At 38.0% G+C, this 23,614-nt stretch overlaps 1 long non-coding RNA gene across 1 annotated transcript; it reads left to right on the top strand.

Moving 5' to 3' along the window:
* Nucleotides 1-21,964, top strand: LOC119508968. The gene is made up of 3 exons (XR_005211605.1): nt 1-814; nt 5,398-5,505; nt 21,737-21,964. It is a non-coding gene; the product is annotated as an uncharacterized LOC119508968 (long non-coding RNA).
* The last annotated feature ends 1,650 nt before the right edge of the window (nt 21,965-23,614 follow it).

Raw genomic sequence — 23,614 nt, 5'->3', positions numbered from 1 at the left:
ATAGCTGCATGTATTGTTATTGAGCACAGACTTTCTGTGTTTTTTATTTGTTTGAAGAACCTAACTATGCATTGAACATAGAGCCACAAATCTTTAGCGTGACAGTCCCTTCTCTCTTGTTGAAGGGGAGAATCACTGAAGTCATTGTGTATTCCTCTTTGCAATATGCTTTCTGTGAGTAAAGGGACAGGATAATGAAACTTGGAACGCCTACCTGCCTCTCTCCAAATTGCTTAAAGCCAACTCTGACTTTGTGAAGAAATGAAGTTTTGAGATGAATGAGTTGGTGGGGAGGGGAAGGAAAGAGGAGGAACCAAGAACCGGAAAAACAGATGATTGCAACACACAACCAGCGACAGCTGTGCCCTGGATACATTTCATGGCCGTTAAGGATCATTGGGCCCTTCACCTCTGTAGTGGCTTGAGGCTATGGATGCCAGAAAAACATGTTCTAAAACCAAATCCATTCCTATGGGGGTGAACCCATTGTAAATAGGACCTGGTAATGAGGTTACTCCAGTTAAGTGTGGCCCAGTGGAATCAGGATGGCTTTTAATCCTATTACTGGAGTTCCTTAGAAGTAGAGTGAAATTCAGACACATGGAGAGAAGGCCCAGGTTGCAGCGAGAAGCTGGAAGTTAATAAAGCTGAAAGAAAAGGGAAAAATGAGGCGAGGCTGCTATGTACATTGCCATGTAACAAAAAGCCAAGGACCAAGGATTGCTGGCAGCCAGCTCCAGGGTGCCACAGTCTTCTGGGAGAAAGCATTGCCTTGATGACACCTTGATCTTGGACTTCTCCTACCCTCAAAACCGTGAGCCAATAAATTCCCATTGTTTAAGCCAAACTGCTGCATGGTATTTATTTTGGCAGCCAGGAAACTAAAACAACCTCCTTAAAAGCTGGATACCTCCTCCTTCATATTATACCAAGCTGCTTTCTTTCTCCCAAACCCAATCTGTTGCTTCACACTTTATGCCTTTCCCACCTGTTACATTTTGATCATTTTCCTTATGCCTCCTCAGAGGTATCTGGCTTTAAGTTGGCTTTCTGAATGAGAAGGATGGCTGGCTGTGAGGTCATTTTCTTTACTGTTCTGATGTTAGGGTTTCTTAATGATTGCTTGCAGGGAGATTTGAAGATACATTAAATGGCAAGATTTGCTGGCCTTCTATTTTATGAAGTGGAGTCTGTTTTGCAGAAGTTTTAAAAAACACATAATGAAAAGTCAAATTTAAACCAGAGTTCAGCTGCCTGGAACACTCACGTAATTGTAACTGTTCTGTTTTGTTTTGTTTTTCATCTCCCCCTATTTTCACTTACAGCAAAAGGTTCTGCAATGAGTAAACAACTTATATCGGGAATATACTTTAAAAAACAAACAATTCTAAAGTGAATTCTGAAAATCATTGCACAATCTGTTCCATTTGACATTTACAATAGAATGATGCAATGAAAACTATGTTTAAATGAATCAAGGAAGAATATAATTTTATTTTGCATTCCACTTGATAAAGTTAAGAAATATTGATGTATTTTAGAAATATATTTTTTTGTAACAAGGTCTAAATCAAAAAGACTTGAGTTGCTCAACTCTCAGATTGCCTTACTAGACAACCAATTCCTTCAAAACACTGTTTTAACTCATTTTGTTCATATGAAACCTAAGATTGCTAATCCATGAGAGTAGTTGGAAGATGTTTTGAATTAATAGATCATTTTCAATAGAGATGAGATCTTTCTCATTTGGCATGACCTTCTTCTTTGCAATAGCATAAAAATACTTGGATATAAAAATAAGCTCTAAATTCCAACTTCAGATTATGACATTAAGTATCACTCAGTAATTTACCTAAGGTTTTGTTAAATTCTAATAAAATTAGCCCAACCTACATGAGAAGGTGGTATTACATGGTGGTATCAAGGGGTCCTATAACTAATATAGAGAATTTTCCTGAGGGGTCTCTCATGTCAAATGGATAAAGGGAATCATGAAGGAACAGATGAACAATTTGACTGAATAAAAAATGTAAATCATGATTAAAAAAGATTCTTTTTTGTTGTGTTGCTTAAATCCTGTCTTGTTTTACCAAGGATCTGAGGTAGTTAAGGTAGCTTACAAATAAAAATATTCAAAGTAAAAGGCAAATAACCTTTAAAATGACATTTTAGTACATGTAGATAATTTTTTAGTTATATACCTCCTTATTGACCTTTGAATCCACCAGGTAGGCTCTTAACTTAGGGCCGTGCTGTTCCTCTTCCTGAAGAGCATTTCTCCTAATGTGTGGTGATTCATTCCCTCACTTCAGATATCTGCTCAAACGTTACCTATTCAAAGAGCTCTCCCTGAGCTCTTTGTATAAAATAGCCTTGCTACAGTCACTGTTTCCCTCAATCTACTCTATCTCTAGCAATTATCATCCCATGACATATTATATACTTATTTGATTATTTGTTGCCTATGTCCCTCTATGATTCTATTTGGATATAAGCTTCATGAAGGCAGGGACATTTTTCAGTTGTTTACTTTGTATCATCAGCTTCTAGAAGAGTGCCAGGCATGTAATAGGCATTTAATATATATTTCTGAATAAATGAAGAAATTAATGAAGGAAACCATCCGTATATTTCAGAAAAAATAAATTTCCCTGCATCATGAACCATGACCTCCCAATGTGAATGTGCAAGGAATTATTGGCCAAAGACTTTTGCGCTATTGTAGGCATCAGAAAGCTTGTCACTGAGAGCCTTCTCAAGCCTGCTCCCATCTCCTTTCTTCCTGTAATTGAGCACAACTCCAGGAAAAGATGTATAGCATCTGCCTGTTGTTCATGGAATTGACCGAAACCATGCCCTCAAGCCTCAAACTGGTTTACCAAGGGTAGAAAGGCTGGGTAATTAACTCAGCTGGCAACAAAGTTTTGCGGGCATCTCCTGCTGCTGAAACTGTAGATCAGAAGACAGAGAACTCTGGGATCTATTGATTGAAATACCAAGTTCCTCTTAGGAAAATTGTCCCCATCTTTTCGTGACTAAGCCCCTAGCATAGACACACTGCACATGCAATCCTAACACTTGAGATTCTCTCACTGGGCAAGGAATATTTAAATATTTCTTTGTAAGACAGAAAGATCCCTGCACCTATTGTATTACTGAATAAGAATATTGCTTCCTGGGAAAAAAATCCCTTTGCCTTTGGGACCTTAGTGATTTCCATTTTCTTAATTTTCATGATTTTCAAAAAGTCATTTATCGTGATTACTGTTTCCATGTCTGGCTTTCATATTTCTCTGAGGAGAAATATGGAAACTTGTGTTTTAACCATTATGTGTTATGTAAGTTTTATTTTTGTTTAATGATTCATATGCATTATAGATAATTTAATATGTAGAAGGCAGGGATTTCCACTGTGGATCTGTTTTGTGACTAATTATTACTGTAATTTTGCTTGAGTAAATTATCTATTTGGGGACTTTGCCTCATTGCCTGTAAAATGTGGGGATTAGTTAAATTCCAAATTCCCTCTGAGCATTAACAATCACTCATTGTATGAAACTCATATAACTTTTCTCAGGTTTTTCTGTTTCTCAGAAATACTGTGGTTAATATGTTTCAAAATTGTAAGTCTTGTTAATTGGTAAACACAAGAAATACACCTAAATTATAAAGGGACAGTGCTGGGCATTTAACATTAAACAATTATTGGATTTATTCATTGCCAACCATACACTTGGTGGATTTCATCTTTAACTTGGAATAAATATTTAAATGAAAATAACATGAAGTCAGATGTAAACCAAAGTAGCACTAAATTTTTTGTTTTACTTCGCACTTTAGAGAGAGGCTGATTACAAGTATCACCATTCAAAATGTATACTTTTATTCTCCTTGGTTTCAGTACAAGGCCTTATCTGACTCATGTGTTTTGTGAAGGTCCAAGTCCCTCTTGTTCTAACTCTCCTGAGAGTAAAGTCCCCGTCTTCTGCTGGGTTGGGGGAATGAGAAAAGGATGGATGACCACTTTGAGAAGCTGAGGAGTATAGCTGAGAACCTAACTGTTCTTCATACAGATCTGAATCCATCTTCCTTTTCTATCATACCTAGTATTACCTTACCATCTTCAGAGGAACTAGTGCCTCCAATTTTTGAGACATTCTGAGGTTTAATAACAGGAATGGGTTTGCTTTTACTGGCTTCCCCCACAGGCTTCCTTAGCTTTCAGCTTTCTCTAATGGCCATGTCAGTTTTCTAAGTCCCCTAATTTTGTTACATCTCTTATCTTCTATTGCCTCCTATCCTGTTCTCTTTAACCTTAAATGTTTATTGATGCTTTGTTCCTTTATTGACATTTTAGTGGGGTTTCAGGAGAGAGCAGATATCAGCACATCTGTTCAATATACCATGCTCACTAGAGTTCTCCCATTTGACGGTTGGTTACCGGAATTCTAGAAGAAATGACACAGTGTCTCAGTGTCTATACAGTGCAGGGAAGAGGTAGCTCGGGAAAAAAAGTCATTCAAGGGGCCAGTTGAAACATTAAATTGCTACTTTCAAATGGAGGGTATACATTGCTCATTGTTGAGCATATTGTGGGTTTTGTTTTGTTTTGTAGCCTTATTTCATTTTTAGCTTCACTAAACAAAATGAACACTAGATGGCTCTGTAAAAGCATATATATTCAGAACATTCCATTTAGTCCAAGAATTTGAAGGCATCATAAAATCTTTTATAACAAAAGAAAATTTAAATATATTTTTATGAGAAAGTGAGTTGAATACTACTATTAGCCATTAGGTTATGAATTCAGAAATTTGGTAAATTTTCTAAGTGTCTTTTGTTGTCAATAAATATCTATTGACTTATCAGATGCCACAAACTGTTACAAGTGCTGGGGATTTAGTGATAAGCGAATGATAAGACATGATCCTGTCCACATGGAACTTACTGGCAACAGACATTTAGAAAGTAAACAAATAATTACAAATGATTAAACAGTTTCATGTATGCAGAGTTCTGTGGAAAAAATAGAAGGTGCTATAGAAGCGTATATTAAGATACCTAACTTTGTCTGGGTTAAGGAAGGCTTTTCTGAGGAAGTGAGGCCCAAGCTGAAGTCTGAAGGATGAATGAACTGTAGAAGCAGCTGGCTGGAAAGATGTGTGTTCTAGGCTAGGAATGGCAAAGTTAAAATCTTTTAAGAAACAGAGAAGGCCAGATTTCCTAAAGCAGGAAGGGGGAAGAATGGGACAAGAAGAGACTGGAGAGATCAGTAGAGGCCATGTCATGAAGGGTGTTGGATTTCATGCTGGGTTTTGGAAATGCCTATTATTCTGGGGAAGGTGGGAAGCTCTGAAGTGTTTTAAGACTAATCATGTGATCAAATTTACATTTTAGCAGATCATTCTCACCACCACGTGGAGTATGAATTAGATTTGTGAAAGTTCCAACTTGTCTGAAGTTGTCGAAATCACTGGGTTAACTGGCCTCCAAGGAATAATTAAAGTAAGTATATAGGAGCAGTGGTTTGGGGGTCTAGAAAAAATGTAACTTCTTTTACATAGATTCTAATGTTGTTAGGAATATAGCAGTCCCCAAAACGACACAATCAAAGGAATCTTAGGAAAGGGAGTAGATTAAGCAGCACAGCTAAATGCTCACAGTAAACATATCTATATATCCTGTGTTATCATTATTTAAAATTTTTTATATTATTTTGTCTGCAATTTATATTTGGTTTGGATTTTATCATGAGATTAAAAAAAGACAGCTTGAGCTACAATGGCATGACCTTGTATTTCCTATATATTATGGATTACAAAATATTGTTCTCCACTGTTTATTTGTACTAGCTTGGCCTTTACCATTTGAGCCATTGCTTGATTTGACTGAGCAACTCAAGCAGTAAGAACAAATTATAGAATTTTTAGAATTGGAAATGATCATAGTGATCATCTTTTCCATAGTTTTCACTGTGTTTTGTGGACTTTTAAGCTAAAGTACCTTTAGAGTGTCTCAGAGTTGCCTGGCAGGTGGGTGGGGCTCCAGCTGGCAATGTTCTGCCTCCCCTCCCCTTTAACTGGAGAAGTTTGCTTCTCTGTTCCCCTATTGAGCCTTTTTTTTTGAAGAAAGCTTAATGTGGCTATAAAACTTGAAAACCTCTGATCTTGTTTGAGGTACTCATTTATGTGGGAGGACACTCAAGACCAGGGTTCTTAAAGCACTTTCCCAAGGTCCCAATAAAAGAGACAGGAGTTACCCTTAGACATCTAGTGTGAGTTCTTCACTAATTCCATTACTTTCATGCATGCATATGCTGGGGTATAAGTGAATTCGTGTGAGATTATTTAATGAGCAAGCCCAACCATTTCTATAGGACACATAGTGTGCTGAGAGAAATCTGAAATTGGGAGTTACACAATGGGCCCATGAAAGAAAAAAATATTTTCCAGTGTGTGAAGAACTGGTTTCCCTTGTTTAAATTCTGCTGCTTTGTTTTGGTCTATGTTTAAATATAATAGCATTTACCACATTCCCTTACAGATAACAGATGTTCAATAATTTTATCTGACTCTTTTTAGAAGTATCTAAAAAGAAGCTGCACAGGAATTAGCAGGAAAGAATAGCAAAATATTTACCAATTTAAAAATGGCAAAAGAATTAACTGCAACCCCATTTAGTGCATTATCTCATTTAGTCATGATGCAAAATATAAGGACATGACCCACCACTGGGGACACTTTCAGGTTAGGTTTGAAATGCTGGAATAACAGGACAAATACCCATTGATTTCTCTTTCTGTAGTTTCAGGAATCTGATAGGAGTACCGTGAAAGACCAGTGGAGCCATCCTTGTGAGCAAGAGTTAAAATACAGCATTTAACAACCAGTAGGGTATGGGCTTTCAGCAGTTAGAATGGTCACTGGCAGTGGTGCTGGAGCAGGGTTTTGAGTCTTCTGCTCTGCCAGATAGTATCCCCTGAGTTGCTGGATCCTGGGGAGGTTGGGACAGCTTGGAAGAAGGGATAGGGAGACTCAGATTAGTGACCATTTACCAGGTAATAACCACGTATTTCAATTTACTGGAATGTGCAGGCTGAGATTCAGCCCTTGTTACAGGAGTAAAGAGTCTTTCTCTTGGAAGAATGCTGTTCTTCAAAATTATCTGGATCTACCATCTTTATTTCATAAATCTCTTCCCTTGCCCACTTGTGCACTCATGCAAAATCTGATCTTGGATTTGCCCTTTAGATTCAGACATCACTCTCACCCTTGTTTAGGTGGCTGTTTTTGGCTACTGACTCATTATCTCACCTTTGTCACTCCCCTATATCTGCTAATATTTTAGGCTTTGGTAATCAGCTGTCTGCTATTTTTGGTGACTGATTCCAGTTTATTGCTTCTTGATCACTTTGCTACATTTGTAAATCATTTTTGATGTTTCAAAGAATGCCATTACACTATACAACAGGGGTGAGGAAACATAAAGAGGCAGAGTAGGGACCTTTAAAAGGTAAAAGAGAGTTGCTTCAGATGCAATTAATATTGGCAAAATACTTAATGAATATAGGAGACAATAAGTAATCCTAAATTTAGGTACTCTCATAAAAAAGACTTAATAAGCCTCCTAGGTTAAATAAAAGTTCAAGCACAGCTTAATTAATTTAAGGGTGCTTAAAACTATATTTAATTACTATATTATTTTCAGCCTTGCTTTAATCCAATAGTTCCCAACCCGCCTGATAATAAGAATCATGCTTATTTTTAAAATACATTATTTCCAGCCCCTTTGCCATAACCAATTGAATAAGAATTTTCAGATGGGACCTAGAAATCTGAATTTTGAGAGGCATCTTTGTTAAATCTTATGAACAACTGATTTGGGACCCTTCATAGATCTTGTTGTTTTAAGGCAATATTGAAGAACAGTCATAATATTTAGTAGGATACCCAGAATATGCATGCTGCTAAATTTATAGAAGAAATATTCTTGTAGAAAATGCATTAGTGTTTTAGTGTGTTAATGTATTAGAATGCTATTATAGGGAAAATTTGTGAACGATTTAGAAATGGGCAAAAAGATTATTGTATTACCTTAAAGGAAAAATAAGCATAGCTAGCACACTTTTCTGGCTTATCTATTATGGAGCCAAAAGTATTTTGCAACTTTATAACTGTGAGAGTACTGTTAGCAATGCAAATGATTCTTTTCCATAGAAAGGCAAATTGTGTCCCATGGACGTGCAGTTAACTATTACTCTGTGGATACTGACCAATTTTGCATCATCTAAACAGTCATTTCAACATTTTTTTACTACACTACCTATCTACGTTTTCTCTTTGGATTCTCCTTTGAATGGGTTGTAACATCTTACTTCCCTCACTAATTGAGTTATCTTTTAGACTTGCTCATTTAATATTTTAATGAGATTCATGATTACACCCTCTTTTAAAAACTATCATTAAACAGTATGCCACCCATAACTTTATCTACACTGAGAATTGAGCCATTACTGCCTCTTATACCTCTTTTCCACAGATATCACCTACCCAAAGAGTATGCAAAGTGCCTAGATGAAATTAATCAACCACCCTAGAGCTTACATTTTAAAAATCACATTACAAGGACAAGTTTAGAGGAATTAGAAAAAACAGTTTCTAGGGGCATGACTAGTCTAGTGATTTTCTCCACTGTTAGATAACTGCACATTACAACTTTTAGAACAAGATAATTACTGGTAAGTTACTGCCTGGTAATCTAAACTGGGTCCTCTGACGTTTCTCTTTATTTCCTGCCCTGAAAGGGTAAAGTTTGAACATGTGCCTGGTCTGGGTTGCCCAAGAGTAACGAAACAACCTGATTCCTGCTTGGTCTTTCATAGGTACTTTATGCACACCCTTTATGGGTTAGTTCTTCGGATTGTTGATGAGGGAAATATGAGACATGTTGCCAGCTACAGTGACTTACAGTGGGAGGCAGACACATAAAACCTATTAGGATATTAATAATCAAGGAATGAACAAACTATACAGTCATCATAGAAACACAATTAAATGAGCTAAGGAGTATCAGCAAATTTTAACAGAAATTTTAACATTTCAATATGGTCACAAATTTTTCTCTGGAATAGTTTATTTAGTTGTTTAATAGCAAAAATCTTACATGAATGCATTCTAGTTGTAAAATGTCAAACATTGAAGTAAGGTCTTTAAGGATGAGTTAGAGAGGTAGACAAATCTGTGAGTAGGAGTTTGGTCTAGGAGGAGGACATGCCAGATAGTGGAAATGCATGAGCAGAAAAGAGTCGTAGGAGAACATCACATACTTGGGGAATGTGAATAAATAAATCAGTGTAAGTGGGACATAGAATATTGTGGAGAGTGAATGGGATATAATTGCAAAGAAGGTTGGATCCAAGTTGTGAAAGGCTTTGTATGCTATAGGAGTAAGTTTAGATTTTCCCTTGGCAATGTACGGAGCCATCAAAGAGTTTTAGATGCAGTCATAAGTTCAGATCTACATTAGAAATTTTATTTTAGGAATGGACTGAAATGGGGGAGCGTTTGAAGGTAAGGAGTCTTAAGGGGTTTCATCTGCATAATTTAATTTAATTAGCAATAATTGCATCTCCAATAAACATCATTGGCTATAATACTGCCACTATGCAAAGCTGCGTAATTTATTTTAAATCCCGCAAAAGTGTAGGCATCTTTATTTCTATTTCCTAGATGAAGACATTGGGATCTTGAGAAATAAGGTAATTTTTTTCCAAGGTCATGGGCTAGTAAGTATTACAGTAAGACCTGATCTCATACCTCTTGACCGAAGTCTAGGGTTTTTGCTCTGCTTTTGCTGCTATTCCAGCAGAGAAGCTAATGCAGTTGTTAGGTGAGAAATATGGAAGCCTGAATGAGAGGCATGCAATGGGCATAAAATGAACACATCAGAGAGTTAGGGGATTGGAAATCAGAAGACCTGAGTTCTTATCCCATCTCTGGTCTTAAATAGGGCAGTGATTGTGGAAAGTCACTGAAGCATTTTATTTGACTACATTTCCTTCTCTATAGAGTGAGGAGGTTGGTCTAGCTAATTTTCCGGGATCCCTTTTAGACTTACAAGTTTACTTTTTTCGGAAACATCACTGTGGGCAGGTAGGTTTCTTGAGAGTGTCATGGAGTAGGCAAGGCTATTCATCATTCCTATTTTGATTTAAGATGTGAAGAATATCTTTTCTCTCTGTTTCTTTGGCATCATGTATATGTGCCTTTAATACAGGACATATCACATTACATTGTAATTGCTTCCATGTGTGATATTAAAAATATTTAACAACCATTTTGGCATAGGTGCTAACCTGACAGAAGGGACATGGTTGTAAACAAGTGGAATGGGCATCAAAACTGTCAGTTTTGATTGTTTGAATATTTGACCATTCACTAGACTGTAAGTAACTCTGGGGCAGGAACTGTGTCTTTCCAATTTTGGATCCCAAGTGCCTAAGGCAGGGCTTGGCTTTTAATAGGTGCTCAATTAATATTTGTTGGATGAACAAATAAATGCTTTCCAAGGTCTGCTCCCTGTTTGATGGGCTCATGTCTTCAATGCTTGTAGCTCTGCTGCCTGAGCTCATAAGGAGAGCAAAGGATGCCCAAATAGCACTTCCTGCAGGGGAATTCTTCCAACCCTGGAGGCAAAAGTCACAGAGCTGTCTAAGATACTGGGCATTAGTTAATTTCCAATGACCCTTTGTTTCTTTTTTATAGAGTCAATTATAGCATAAAATTTGAACTACTTAAATTTCATCTTTTTCATCAAGAAAAAGTATTTCAAAGGCAAAAAACAAAACAAAAACAAAACAAAACCAAAAGCACCATACCTTATTTCTTCAAACTCACTTTATAAGCTATGGCATTTTCCAGTTATAGAAAAAATGCCAATGTAGGTTTAGGTTTTAATGTTTTATCAGCATGCTCTCCTTTTTAAAACAGTTGATTATCTAATCATATTACACAGTGATTATGAGTCTTCCAGGAGCCCAAGGAACAAAACAAAACAAAGCAAAACCCCCAACAGCACCTTGGCCCAGACAAGTCAGTTAAAACTCTTATTTGTTTCATGAATTGTAAAATCTCCAGTTCCCTTGTCTCCATGCTACCCTAACTACAACATCAGTGGCTGGATTAGGCTGGTAAACAGCTATATTTAAGACATAGAGCTCCAAATAAATGTTTAGAAAATAAATATCTTCAAAGCTCTAAAGACTCTATGTTGTTGTTTTTTTTCTTAAATTTTTAATTCTTTGGTATAGGTTGTCCATTCCTCTAATATAAATATTTGTTAGATTTTTTTGACAGGATTTGATGTCCTCCGATTTTACATTTTATTATCTATTGGAGATTTTTATGCGATGAAAGCCAGGCTTGTTTTTTTTCTATGTATAGTGGATTATGACACATGGGTAGCACAGCACTGTGAATGTAATTAACAACACTGAGTTGTATACTTAAAATGGTTAAAAGGGGAATTTTAGGTTGTATATGTGTTACCAGAATAAAAATGAAAAAAAAAAAAAAAAAAAAAAAACCCATAAAACTGTACAACACAAAGAGTGAACCCTAATCTAAAATTTGGACTACAATGAATGATGTTTCATCAATTGTAACAAATGCACCACACTAATGCAAAATGATAATAATAAGGAAAACTGTGTATGTGAGGGCTGAGGGTATATGGGAGCTCTGTACTTTCTGCATGATTTTTCTGTACAACTACAACTGTTTTAATGAAAATGAAATACGATGAGGGATATGTCATGTGAAAGGGAGAGGCATGGGGGCATGATTAAGAGCATGGACTCTGGAGTCCACAACTCGAATTCAAAGCCTGACTCTGCCACCTCCTGGTTGTATATCCTCGTGTAAATTATTTTATCCAAGACTCAGTTTTCTGACATTTAAAATGGGATGGTAATGGTACCTTGGTCATGGAGTTCTTTTTTTTTTTTTTTATCATCATTTTATTGAGATATATTCACATACCACGCAGTCATACAAAACAAATCGTACTTTCGATTGTTTACAGTACCATTACATAGTTGTACATTCATCACCTAAATCAACCCCTGACACCTTCATTAGCACACACACAAAAATAACAAGAATAATAATTAGAGTGAAAAAGAGCAATTGAAGTAAAAAAGAACACTGGGTACCTTTGTCTGTTTGTTTCCTTCCCCTATTTTTCTACTCATCCATCCATAAACTAGACAAAGTGGAGTGTGGTCCTTATGGCTTTCCCAATCCCATTGTCACCCCTCATAAGCTACATTTTTATACAACTGTCTTCGAGATTCATGGGTTCTGGGTTGTAGTTTGATAGTTTCAGGTATCCACCACCAGCTACCCCAATTCTTTAGAACCTAAAAAGGGTTGTCTAAAGTGTGCGTAAGAGTGCCCACCAGAGTGACCTCTCGGCTTGTTTTGGAATCTCTCTGCCACTAAAGCTTATTTCATTTCCTTTCACATCCCCCTTTTGGTCAAGAAGATGTTCTCCGTCCCACGATGCCTGGTCTACATTCCTCCCCGGGAGTCATATTCTACGTTGCCAGGGAGATTCACTCCCCTGGGTGTCTGATGCCACGTAGGGGGGAGGGCAGTGATTTCACCTTTCAAGTTGGCTTAGCCAGAGAGAGAGGGCCACATCTGAGCAACAAAGAGGCATTCAGGAGGAGACTCTTAGGCACAAATATCGGGAGACCTAGCCTCTCCTTTGCAGCAACCGTCTTCCCAAGGGTAAAACTTATGGTAGAGGGCTCAACCCATCAAACCACCAGTCCCCTATGTCTGTGGTCATGTTAGCAACCATGGAGGTGGGGTAGGCGAATACCCCTGCATTCTCCACAGGCTCCTCAAGGGGGCACTACATCTTTTTTTTTTTTTCCTTGTTTTGCTTTCTTTCTTTTTTTTTTTTTTTTAACTTTCCCTTCTTTTTTAAATCAACTGTATGAAAAAAAAAGTTAAAAAGAAAACAAACATACAATAAAAGAATATTTCAAAGAGACCATAACAAAGGAGTAAGAAAAAGACAACTAACCTAAGATAACTGCTTAACTTCCAACATGTTCCTACTTTACCCCAAGAAAGTTACCTAATATAGCAACATTTCTGTGAACTTGGTCCTACTATATCCATCAGAAATTAACAGACCATAGTCATTCCTGGGCATCCCCAGAACGTTAAATAGCTTATCTGTTCTTCTTGGATTATTGTTCCCCCTTCCTTAATTGCTCTCTACTGCTAGTTCCCCTACATTCTACATTATAAACCATTTGTTTTACATTTTTCAAAGTTCACATTAGTGGTAGCATATAATATTTCTCTTTTTGTGCATGGCTTATTTCGCTCAGCATTATGTCTTCAAGGTTTATCCATGTTGTCATATGTTTCACGAGATCATTCCTTCTTACTGCCGTGTAGTATTCCATCGTGTGTATATACCACATTTTATTTATCCACTCATCTGTTGAAGGACATTTGGGTTGTTTCCATCTCTTGGCAATTGTGAATAATGCTGCTATGAACATTGGAGTGCAGATATCTGTTCGTGTCACTGCTTTCCGATCTTCCGGGTATATACCGAGAAGTGCAATTGCTGGATCGAATGGTAACTCTATATCTAGTTTTCTAAGGAACTGCCAGACTGACTTCCAGAGTGGCTGAACCATTATACAGTCCCACCAACAATGAATAAGAGTTCCAATTTCTCCACATCCCCTCCAGCATTTGTAGTTTCCTGTTTGTTTAATGGCAGCCATTCTAACTGGTGTTAGATGGTATCTCATTGTGGTTTTAATTTGCATCTCTCTAATAGCTAGTGAAGCTGAACATTTTTTCATGTGTTTCTTGGCCATTTGTATTTCCTCTTCAGAGAACTGTCTTTTCATATCTTTTGCCCATTTTATAATTGGGCTGTCTGTACTATTGTCATTGAGTTGTAGGATTTCTTTGTATATGCAAGATATCAGTCTTTTGTCAGATACATGGTTTCCAAAAATTTTTTCCCATTGAATTGGCTGCCTCTTTACCTTTTTGAGAAATTCCTTTGAGGTGCAGAAACTTCTAAGCTTGAGGAGTTCCCATTTATCTATTTTCTCTTTTGTTGCTTGTGCTTTGGGTGTAAAGTCTAGGAAGTGGCCGCCTAATACAAGGTCTTGAAGATGTTTTCCTACATTATCTTCTAGGAGTTTTATGGTACTTTCTTTTATATTGAGATCTTTGGTCCATTTTGAGTTAATTTTTGTGTAGGGTGTGAGGTAGGGGTCCTCTTTCATTCTTTTGGATATGGATATCCAACTCTCCCAGCCCCATTTGTTGGAAAGACCATTATGGCTCAGTTCAGTGACTTTGGGGGCCTTATCAAAGATCAGTCGGCCATAGATCTCAGGGTCTATCTCTGAATTCTCAATTCGATTCCATTGATCTATATGTCTATCTTTGTGCCAGTACCATGCTGTTTTGGCAACTGTGGCTTTATAATAAGCTTCAAAGTCAGGGAGTGTAAGTCCTCCCACTTCGTTTTTCTTTTTTAGAGTGTCTTTAGCAATTCGAGGCATCTTCCCTTTCCAAATAAATTTGATAACTAGCTTTTCCAAGTCTGCAAAGTAGGTTGTTGGAATTTTGATTGGGATTGCATTGAATCTGTAGATGAGTTTGGGTAGAATTGACATCTTAATGACATTTAGCCTTCCTATCCATGAACATGGAATATTTTTCCATCTTTTAAGGTCCCCTTCTATTTCTTTTAGTAGAGTTATGTAGTTTTCTTTGTATAGGTCTTTTACATCTTTGGTTAAGTTTATTCCTAGGTACTTGATTTTTTTAGTTGCTATTGAAAATGGTATCTTTTTCTTGAGTGTCTCTTCAGTTTGTTCATTTCTAGCATATAGAAACATGACTGACTTATGTGCATTAATCTTGTATCCCGCTACTTTGCTAAATTTGTTTATTAGCTCTAGTAGCTGTATCGTCGATTTCTCAGGGTTTTCTAGGTATAAGATCATATCATCTGCAAACAATGACAGTTTTACTTCTTCTTTTCCAATTTGGATGCCTTTTATTTCTTTGTCTTGCCGGATTGCCCTGGCTAGCACTTCCAGCACAATGTTGAATAACAGTGGTGACAGCGGGCATCCTTGTCTTGTTCCTGATCTTAGAGGAAGGCTTTCAGTCTCTCACCATTGAGTACTATGCTGGCTGTGGGTTTTTCGTATATGCTCTTTATCATGTTGAGGAAGTTTCCTTCAATTCCTACCTTTTGAAGTGTTTTTATCAAAAAGGGATGTTGGATTTTGTCAAATGCTTTTTCAGCATCTATTGAGATGATCGATTGATTTTTCCCTTTCGTGTTTTTAATGTGTTGTAATACATTGATTGTTTTTCTTATGTTGAACCATCCTTGCATGCCTGGAATGAACCCCACTTGGTCATGGTGTATGATTTTTTTAATGTGTCTTTGGATTCGATTTGCAAGTATTTTGTTGAGGATTTTTGCATCTATATTCATTAGGGAGATTGGCCTGTAGTTTTCCTTTTTTGTAGCATCTTTGCCTCGTTTTGGTATTAGATTGATGTTAGCTTCATAAAATGAGTTAGGTAGTGTTCCATTTTCTTCAATGTTTTGAAAGAGTTTGAGTAAGATTGGTGTCAGTTCTTTCTGGAAAGTTTGGTAGAATTCCCCTGTGAAGCCATCTGGCCCTGGGCATTTATTTGTGGGAAGATTTTTGATGACTGATTGGATCTCTTTGCTTGTCATGGGTTGGTTGAGGTCTTCTATTTCTTCTCTGGTCAGTCTAGGTTGTTCATATGTTTCCAGGAAATTGTCCATTTCTTCTACATTGTCCAGTTTGTTGCCGTACAGTTGTTCATAATATCCTCTTATAATTTTTTTTATTTCTTCAGGATCTGCAGTTATGTCACCTTTTTCATTCATTATTTTGTTTATATGGGTCTTCTCTCTTTTTGATTTTGTCAGTCTAGCTAGGGGCTTGTCAATCTTGTTGATCTTCTCAAAGAACCAACTTTGGTGATATTTATCCTCTCTATTGTTTTTTTGTTCTCTATGTCATTTATTTCTGCTTTAATCCTTGTTATTTCTTTTCTTCTACTTGGTTTAGGATTGGTTTGCTGTTCATTTTCTAGCTTCTTCAGTTGATCCATTAGTTCTTTGATTTTGGCTCTTTCTTCCTTTTTAATATATGCGTTTAGTGCTATAAATTTCCCCCTTAGCACTGCTTTTGCTGCATCCCATAGGTTTTGGTATGTTGTGTTCTCATTTTCATTCGTCTCTATATATTTAGCAATTTCTCTTGCTATTTCTTCTTTAACCCACTGATTGTTTAGGAGTGTGTTGTTTAACCTCCAGGTATTTGTGAATTTTCTAAGTCTCTGATGGTTATTGACTTCTAATTGTATTCCATTGTGGTCAGAGAATGTGCTTTGAATAATTTCAATCTTTTTAAATTTATTGAGGCTTGTTTTATGTCCCAGCATATGATCTATTCTGGAGAAAGTTCCGTGAGCACTAGAAAAGTATGTGTATCCTGGTGATTTGGGATGTAATGTCCTGTATATGTCTGTTAAATCTAATTCATTTATCAGAATGTTTAGGTTTTCAATTTCCTTATTGGTCTTCTGTCTGGTTGATCTATCTATAGGAGAGAGTGATGTGTTGAAGTCTCCCACAATTATTGTGGAAACATCAATTCCTTCCTTTAGTTTTGCCAGTGTTTCTCTCATGTATTTTGTGGCACCTTGATTGGGTGCATAGACATTTACGATTGTTATTTCTTCTTGCTGAATTGCCCCTTTTATTAGTACGTAGTGGCATTCTTTGTCTCTCAAAACATCCCTGCATTTGAAGTCTATTATATCTGAGATTAATATTGCTACACCTGCTTTCTTTTGGCTGTAGCTTGCATGAAATATTTTTTTCCATCCTTTCACTTTCAGTTTCTTTGTGTCCCTGTGTCTAAGATGAGTCTCTTGTATGCAACATATTGATGGTTCATTTTTTTTGATCCATTCTGCAAATCTATATCTTTTAATTGGGGAGTTTAATCCATTTACATTCAACGTTATAACCGTGAAGGCATTTCTTGAATTGGCCATCTTATCCTTTGGTTTATGTTTGCCATATTTTTCCCCTCTCTCTATTAATATCCTTTATTGTACCCATACCGAATCTCTTTAGTACTGAACCTTTCTCCAAGTCTCTCTGTCCTTTCTTTGTTTCTCTGTCTGTAGGGCTCCCTTTAGTATCTCCAGTAGGGCAGGTCTCTTGTTAGCAAATTCTCTCAGCATTTGTTTGTCTGTGAAAAATTTAAGCTCTCCCTCAAATTTGAAGGAGAGCTTTGCTGGATAAAGTATTCTTGGCTGGAAATTTTTCTCACTCAGAATTTTAAATATATCGTGCCACTGCCTTCTTGCCTCCATGGTGGCTGCTTAGTAGTCACTACTTAGTCTTATGCTGTTTCCTTTGTATGTGGTGAATTGCTTTTCTCTTGCTGCTTTCAGAACTTGCTCCTTCTCTTCTGTGTTTGACAGTGTGATCAGTATATGTCTCGGAGTGGGTTTATTTGGATTTATTCTATTTGGGGTTTGCTGAGCATTTATGATTTGTGTATTTATGTTGTTTTGAAGATTTGGGAAGTTTTCCCCAACAATTTCTTTGAATACTCTTCCTAGACCTTTATCCTTTTCTTCCCCTTCTGGGACACCAATGAGTCTTATATTTGGACGTTTCATATTATCTATCATATCCCTGAGGTCCATTTCGATTTTTTCAATTTTTTTCCCCATTCTTTCTTTTATGCTTTCATTTTCCATTCTGTCATCTTCGAGGTCACTGATTCGTTGTTCAACTTCCTCTAGTCTTGTACTATGAGTGTCCAGAATCTTTTTAATTTGGTCAACAGTTTCTTTAATTTCCATAAGATCATCCATTTTTTTATTTAGTCTTGCAATGTCTTCTTTATGCTCTTCTAGAGTCTTCTTGATTTCCTTTATATCCCGTACTATGGTCTTATTGTTCATCTTTAGTTCTTTGAGTAGCTGCTCTAGGTGCTGTGTCTCTTCTGGTCTTTTGATTTGGGTGCTTGGGCTTGGGTTATCCATATTGTCTGGTTTTTTCATATGCTTTATAATTTTCTGTTGTTTTTGGCCTCGTGGCATTTGCTGAACTTGATAGGGTTCTTTTAGGGTTTGTAGACCTATTGAAGTCCTTATCTCTAATTTATCAGATCTACAGCTTCGTGGAGTACGCTTTCTCTAACTAACCAGCAAGTGGCGTCCACGAGCCACCTGTCCTCCACAAGCCAGTTCTCCCCTGCTTAGCCTTTTTGGTGAGTGGGGGAGTGAGTCTTGTGGGGCCCAATTGGTGTACCAAGCTTGCGTGTGTAGTTGGTGTTGCCTGCCCTGTATGTGGGGCGTGTTTCTGGGCAGTTGGGGAGGGGGGGTGGCCCTAACAATCAAATCTCCCTGGTGATCCTAGAGTTTTGAAGCTGCTGCAATAGTCTAATCCTTCAGTTCAGTCCTGCCACAGTTTGTCTCTGCCACTGACCCACAAGTCCTTGATATTGGCGTATGGCTCCTGAGACTTGCAAGTGGGCCCCTCTTCCAGGCTGTGCATCCCGGGTCCTCTGTTGAGGTATGACTGTGCTATGTCACAGGTGAGTGCCGTCCCCCCAGGGCAGTTCTGGGTTGCTGGGCTGTGTAGGGAGGCTCCCAGTCTGCTCAAATGATGGCTGAATGCGGCTTTGTTAATTCACACTGCTCCACCTTCCCAACTCTGGGACAGTCAGCTGAGGTTGCAGGGAAGGCTAATGTCCACGCCCAGTTTTGTGGTGTGTGCCTGTTATTTGAAGCACTTCCGTCACACTGGGTTGTCTGGGGCAGCTCTGGGCTATGGGGCTGGCGATGGGCAGGAGTGTTTCCTGTCCACCAGGATGGTGGTTGTGAGCGGACACCCCCCTTTTCTTGGGAAGTTGTGGTGTTTAGTGAATTTTCTCAGCCACTGGATTATTGCCTTTTGTCTCAGAGCTCTCTTAGTTCTGCTCTTGATGTGCCCAAATTGAAAGTCTTTGAAGCTTTCTGTATTGGGCTTCTTAGAGTAATTGTTTTAGAAAAAGAAAAAAGGATTAAAAAAAAAAAAAAGGGCCCTCCTCAGAGATCTAATGGGTTATTGAAATGCTAATAGACAAAGCAACCAGGGCCATTAAGGAAAGGTCCACAGGGCAGAGAGATCAGCTTTTCTTCGGGATTTGCATATGCGCCTCAAGGCCTGAGCTCCGCCCTTCCCCTTTCTGTGTTCACCAAAACTCCAAAAATCCTCTGCTTTTATTTTGGAGTTTTTCGTGTTGTTTTTTTTCTATGCCTGTCTCCTCTCTGCTGGGCTGGCTGCTCTCAGATTCTCTGGTGTCTGGTCTCAGTCTATCTATGTTTGGAGTTTGGATCAGTAGAATGAGTTTCCGGTAAGGGCTGCCACTGCAGTTCTCCCTTCTCCTTCCCGGAGCTGACAGCCCCTCCTCCCAAGGGACTGAGCCTGGCAGGGAGGGGCGCGGGTGGTCATGGAGTTCTTATAAAGCACTTAGCACAGGGACTGATACATAATAAGCACAAAATAAATGCCAGCTTGAAAAGCAAAAGCACAATGTATGTATCTGTATTCACATTAGATGCACTATTATTACCATCCAGCAAAATATCACAGTAAGCTGTTTCAAAATGTATTTCTTAACACCTTAAAGTTCTTCATTCCTTGACATTGATTGATAGATTGTTTCTAAACCTTTATTAGCACAGTATACTGTGAATATAAATACAACTCTGGTGATTTCATTTGATTATTGCTCCACTGTTGGAAAGTTACTTTTCCTTTCCTATTTAAATTATAAAGTCTTGAACTGCTTCTTCCCTGTGATGAGATACTCAGCATTCTTTCCATGAAAATTTTTCTATGGTCATCTCTTGCATCTATTTATGCTTCCTCTGAGTTGTTAGCCTTACATCTTGTCCTCTATTCCTGATCTCTTTTCTCTACTCCAACCCCAAATGATCACAGACTTTTTTCCTTCATTTCAACAAAAGACTACTCACATAAGGCATTGTGTGTATTATACACTTTTTCCCTGAAGATTTGAAAGGATTTCCTGTTATGTGGAATAGTGTGTTCAATGACTTAAAATTGAGTACTCCCATTTTCTTCATAAAAATCCCTCTTCCTGTTACAGGAAATTTCTCACTAGTTGACTTTTCTCCCAAATCTCCTGCTCACCTGCTTTGGGGCTGTCCCAGTCTCTCTGAAGGCTCTCTGCCTATTAATCTTCTCACATAGGCCCTAGAGCTCAACGTTCTCCCAACTCTATTATTCAGAACAATTCAGCTCTAAGTCTGCCTTAGCCCATTTGACCATGTCCTGAGGTCTTTATTTTTCTAAATATTTTCTCTCTAAGAGGAAATCTGTTGCCAACTTTAAAATAATATTCCCCCACCACCCTTAACTCAAAGATAAATAAGTTATATTTCTTGATTTTGTAGCCACAGTTTATTTTTCAACTGAGGATTACTTTTACATTGTGTCAGATCACTTCAGCCTTTGGCTCACAGCTCTGCCCTGGCTCCCAGCTCACCCAGAGTGAGAGGCAGGGTCTTTGCAATGTGTATGGGGCAGAAGAGACTTGACTGTCATCTCTTTGATACTCTCTTCCTTCTGTCCTCCTCTCTCCCTCTCTTCCCACCATGCTGGCCCCTTTGCTGTTCTTGAACCCTAAACCTATCAGTCACATATCCACTAAGCACCTTCTATCTCAGGGCCTTTGCACTTAACTGTTGCTTCCACCTGGAGAGCTCTCCACAGACAGCGAATGATTTAGTACTTCACTTCCTTGTACTCTTCTCTGATGACCGTTTATAAAATAGCCAGTCCTTCCCCAGAACTCTTTATCTCCCTTTTAAAAATCACCATCTTCCATATTATATATTTACTTAAATATTTGATTATTGTCTGCCTCCATTGACTAGGCTGTAATCTCCATGAGGTCAGACACTTTGGATCTTTTGTTCATTGCTGTTTCCTGGCACAGTATCTGGCACATAGTAGATGCTCAATACGTATTTGACGATTGAATGAATAAGTGCAGTAATAATGGTGAACATTAGCTATGGGGCACTTTGTTTACTGTGGTCAGAGAAAGCTTCATAGAGAAGGAAAAACAAGCTAGGCGTGTATAAGCAAGGACAAAGATTGCTTTCTAGAAAGATAGGCAGCACTATGTGTAAAAGCATGGAAGAGCCACATGCTTTTGGGAACCATAAGATGTTTAATATGACCGAAATGTTCTGTATGTGTATATGGAGTGGTCTTCCTCCAAGCATTGGCCACATATCTGGTGCAACTGAAATAGACGTGTGGATAAGCCCTTCACTTGCATGAACCCTTTCAAGGACCTGGGAGTGGTCCTGGCAATGTGTTTACAAGGTTATATGTCATCCTAAACTTTACAAGGGTGATATATTTTAGCCATAATTGGTGTCGCAGTTCTGACTCATCTCTTTACACTTCTCAGGTAGTAACATGGTGGTATTGGAGTGGCCACAGGCAATTTTGGGATCCAGCTAAGGGGAAGATGAGCTGGGGATACTTTTACTTTTACTCTAGTGGAATGATTTTGTGTGGTTCACAGGACTTCCCGGGATGCTATGGCCCACTGCGCTAACTCACTCAGCATCCTAAAGTGAAGATGGCCAGCCAGGAGGCATATTGTGATATGGATATATCCTTTGGTGTCTGTGCCAGTTTGTATATATTATGTCCCCCAGAAAAAGCCATATTATTTGATGCAATCTTGTAGGGGTAGACATAATAGTGTTGATTAGATTGGAATTCTTTGATTGAGTGTTTCCATGGAGATGTGACTCAATCAACTGTGAGTGAAATGTTTGATTGGATAATTTCCCTGGAGGTGTTACCCTGCCCATTCAGGGTAGGTATTAACTGGATCACTGGAGTCCTATAAAGGAGTTCACAGACAAGGACCTCAGAGCAACTGAGAATGACATTTTGAAGAGGAGCTGCAGCTAAGAGAGGACAAAATGCCCCAAGAGCAACATTTTGGAGAACACCATTTGAAACGCAACCTAGGAGCAAGTGGACACCAGCCACATGTCTTCCAAGCTAACGGAGGTTTTCCGGATGCCAGTGGCCATCCTTCAGTGAGGATACCCCATTGTTGATGCTTTTCTTTGGACACCTTATGGCCTTAAGACTGTAACTTTGTAACCAAATAAACCCCCTTTATAAAAGCCAATCCATTTCTGGTGTTTTGCATAATGGCAGCATTAGCAAACCGCAACAGTGCCCAACACTAGAAGTAGTGGAGGAAGAACAAGTGAGAAATATTTAGAGCCAGAAATTAGTCTGTGGAGACAGCGCACATATAAAAGAAACGTGGCCTTTGCCTAAATTTGAAAACAATCTTAATCTATATGGATTACCTACAAGTTGAAATAAACATCCTAAATTGCCAATAATTAAAATAAATTTGGATAACCGTGGAAGATAAAAGGTTGAGTTATCGTTCTAATATCTCTATAGGAAACAATTAAAAACAAACACCGTTATATGAAAAGGCAATCAAAAATTTTCAGGCAGAAAATGTAGAATAAAGATATTATAGAGGCATGCCAGAATGTTAATTAAAATATTCTGTTACTTTTCTGAATTTTATATTTATAGTATTTATCATCTTTTAAAATTTATAATTTGTTGTGATTTTTCTCATTTTAAATAAATATTCATTTTATTCCAAATTTTGGGTTAGTGATTTTGTATTTTTTCTTTCAAGGTGAGTACTTCATATTGTATAAACATCAGGCCCTTTAAAACCCAGATCTTCCCCTGTTCTTGTGCCTGACAGATGGTCTTGGCCACTCAGGGCACTGCCCGCCTGCTAGGTGGTGCCCACACCCTTACTGGGTTCAACCAGTGGCTGAAGTTAGATTTAAGCCGTGAGTCTGCATGGTTCCCCTATCAGCCCCTGCCACCATCATCAGGTTTAGCTCTATCCATACTGAGTGACACCACACTTCCAGACTTGTATTAAATCCCATATTATGTAACTGGAAGGAGCAGGATGGACCTTGATCAATGGCAAGTAGGAGAAAGAGGGGAGACTCCCTTTACCCTTTCCTACTCCAAGGTATGGTTTCTCCTTAGAATCTTCTAGAAAGACTTGTATGCTCAGCAAAAACACTCCTGTATGATGCCATGTGTTTCTTTGCAGTTTGCTATAAAATATTGCCAGTGGGGTATTTTATTACATTGTTTCAAATCTTTCCTCTTCTCACTTCCTTTTTTCTCTTCATTCTTACCTCCCTTGGCTTGTACCTCCTAAGTTCAGTATCAGCTCCTTAATTAATCCTTGCCTCAAAATCTTGCCTAACTCAATCCAGTGGAGAAATGACAAATGACCTATAGAAGTAACAGTAGAAATAGAAAAAAAAGGAAGAAAAGTGAAAGATGTTAGGAAAATCAATTTAAAAGTATTTACTGATCAATTTAA

Source organism: Choloepus didactylus, chromosome 14 (genome assembly GCF_015220235.1).
Source record: "Choloepus didactylus isolate mChoDid1 chromosome 14, mChoDid1.pri, whole genome shotgun sequence".
Classification (NCBI taxonomy): domain Eukaryota; kingdom Metazoa; phylum Chordata; class Mammalia; order Pilosa; family Megalonychidae; genus Choloepus; species Choloepus didactylus.
The sequence above is the reverse complement of the archived record's forward strand: the minus strand, read 5'-3'. Positions and strand labels throughout refer to the sequence as shown.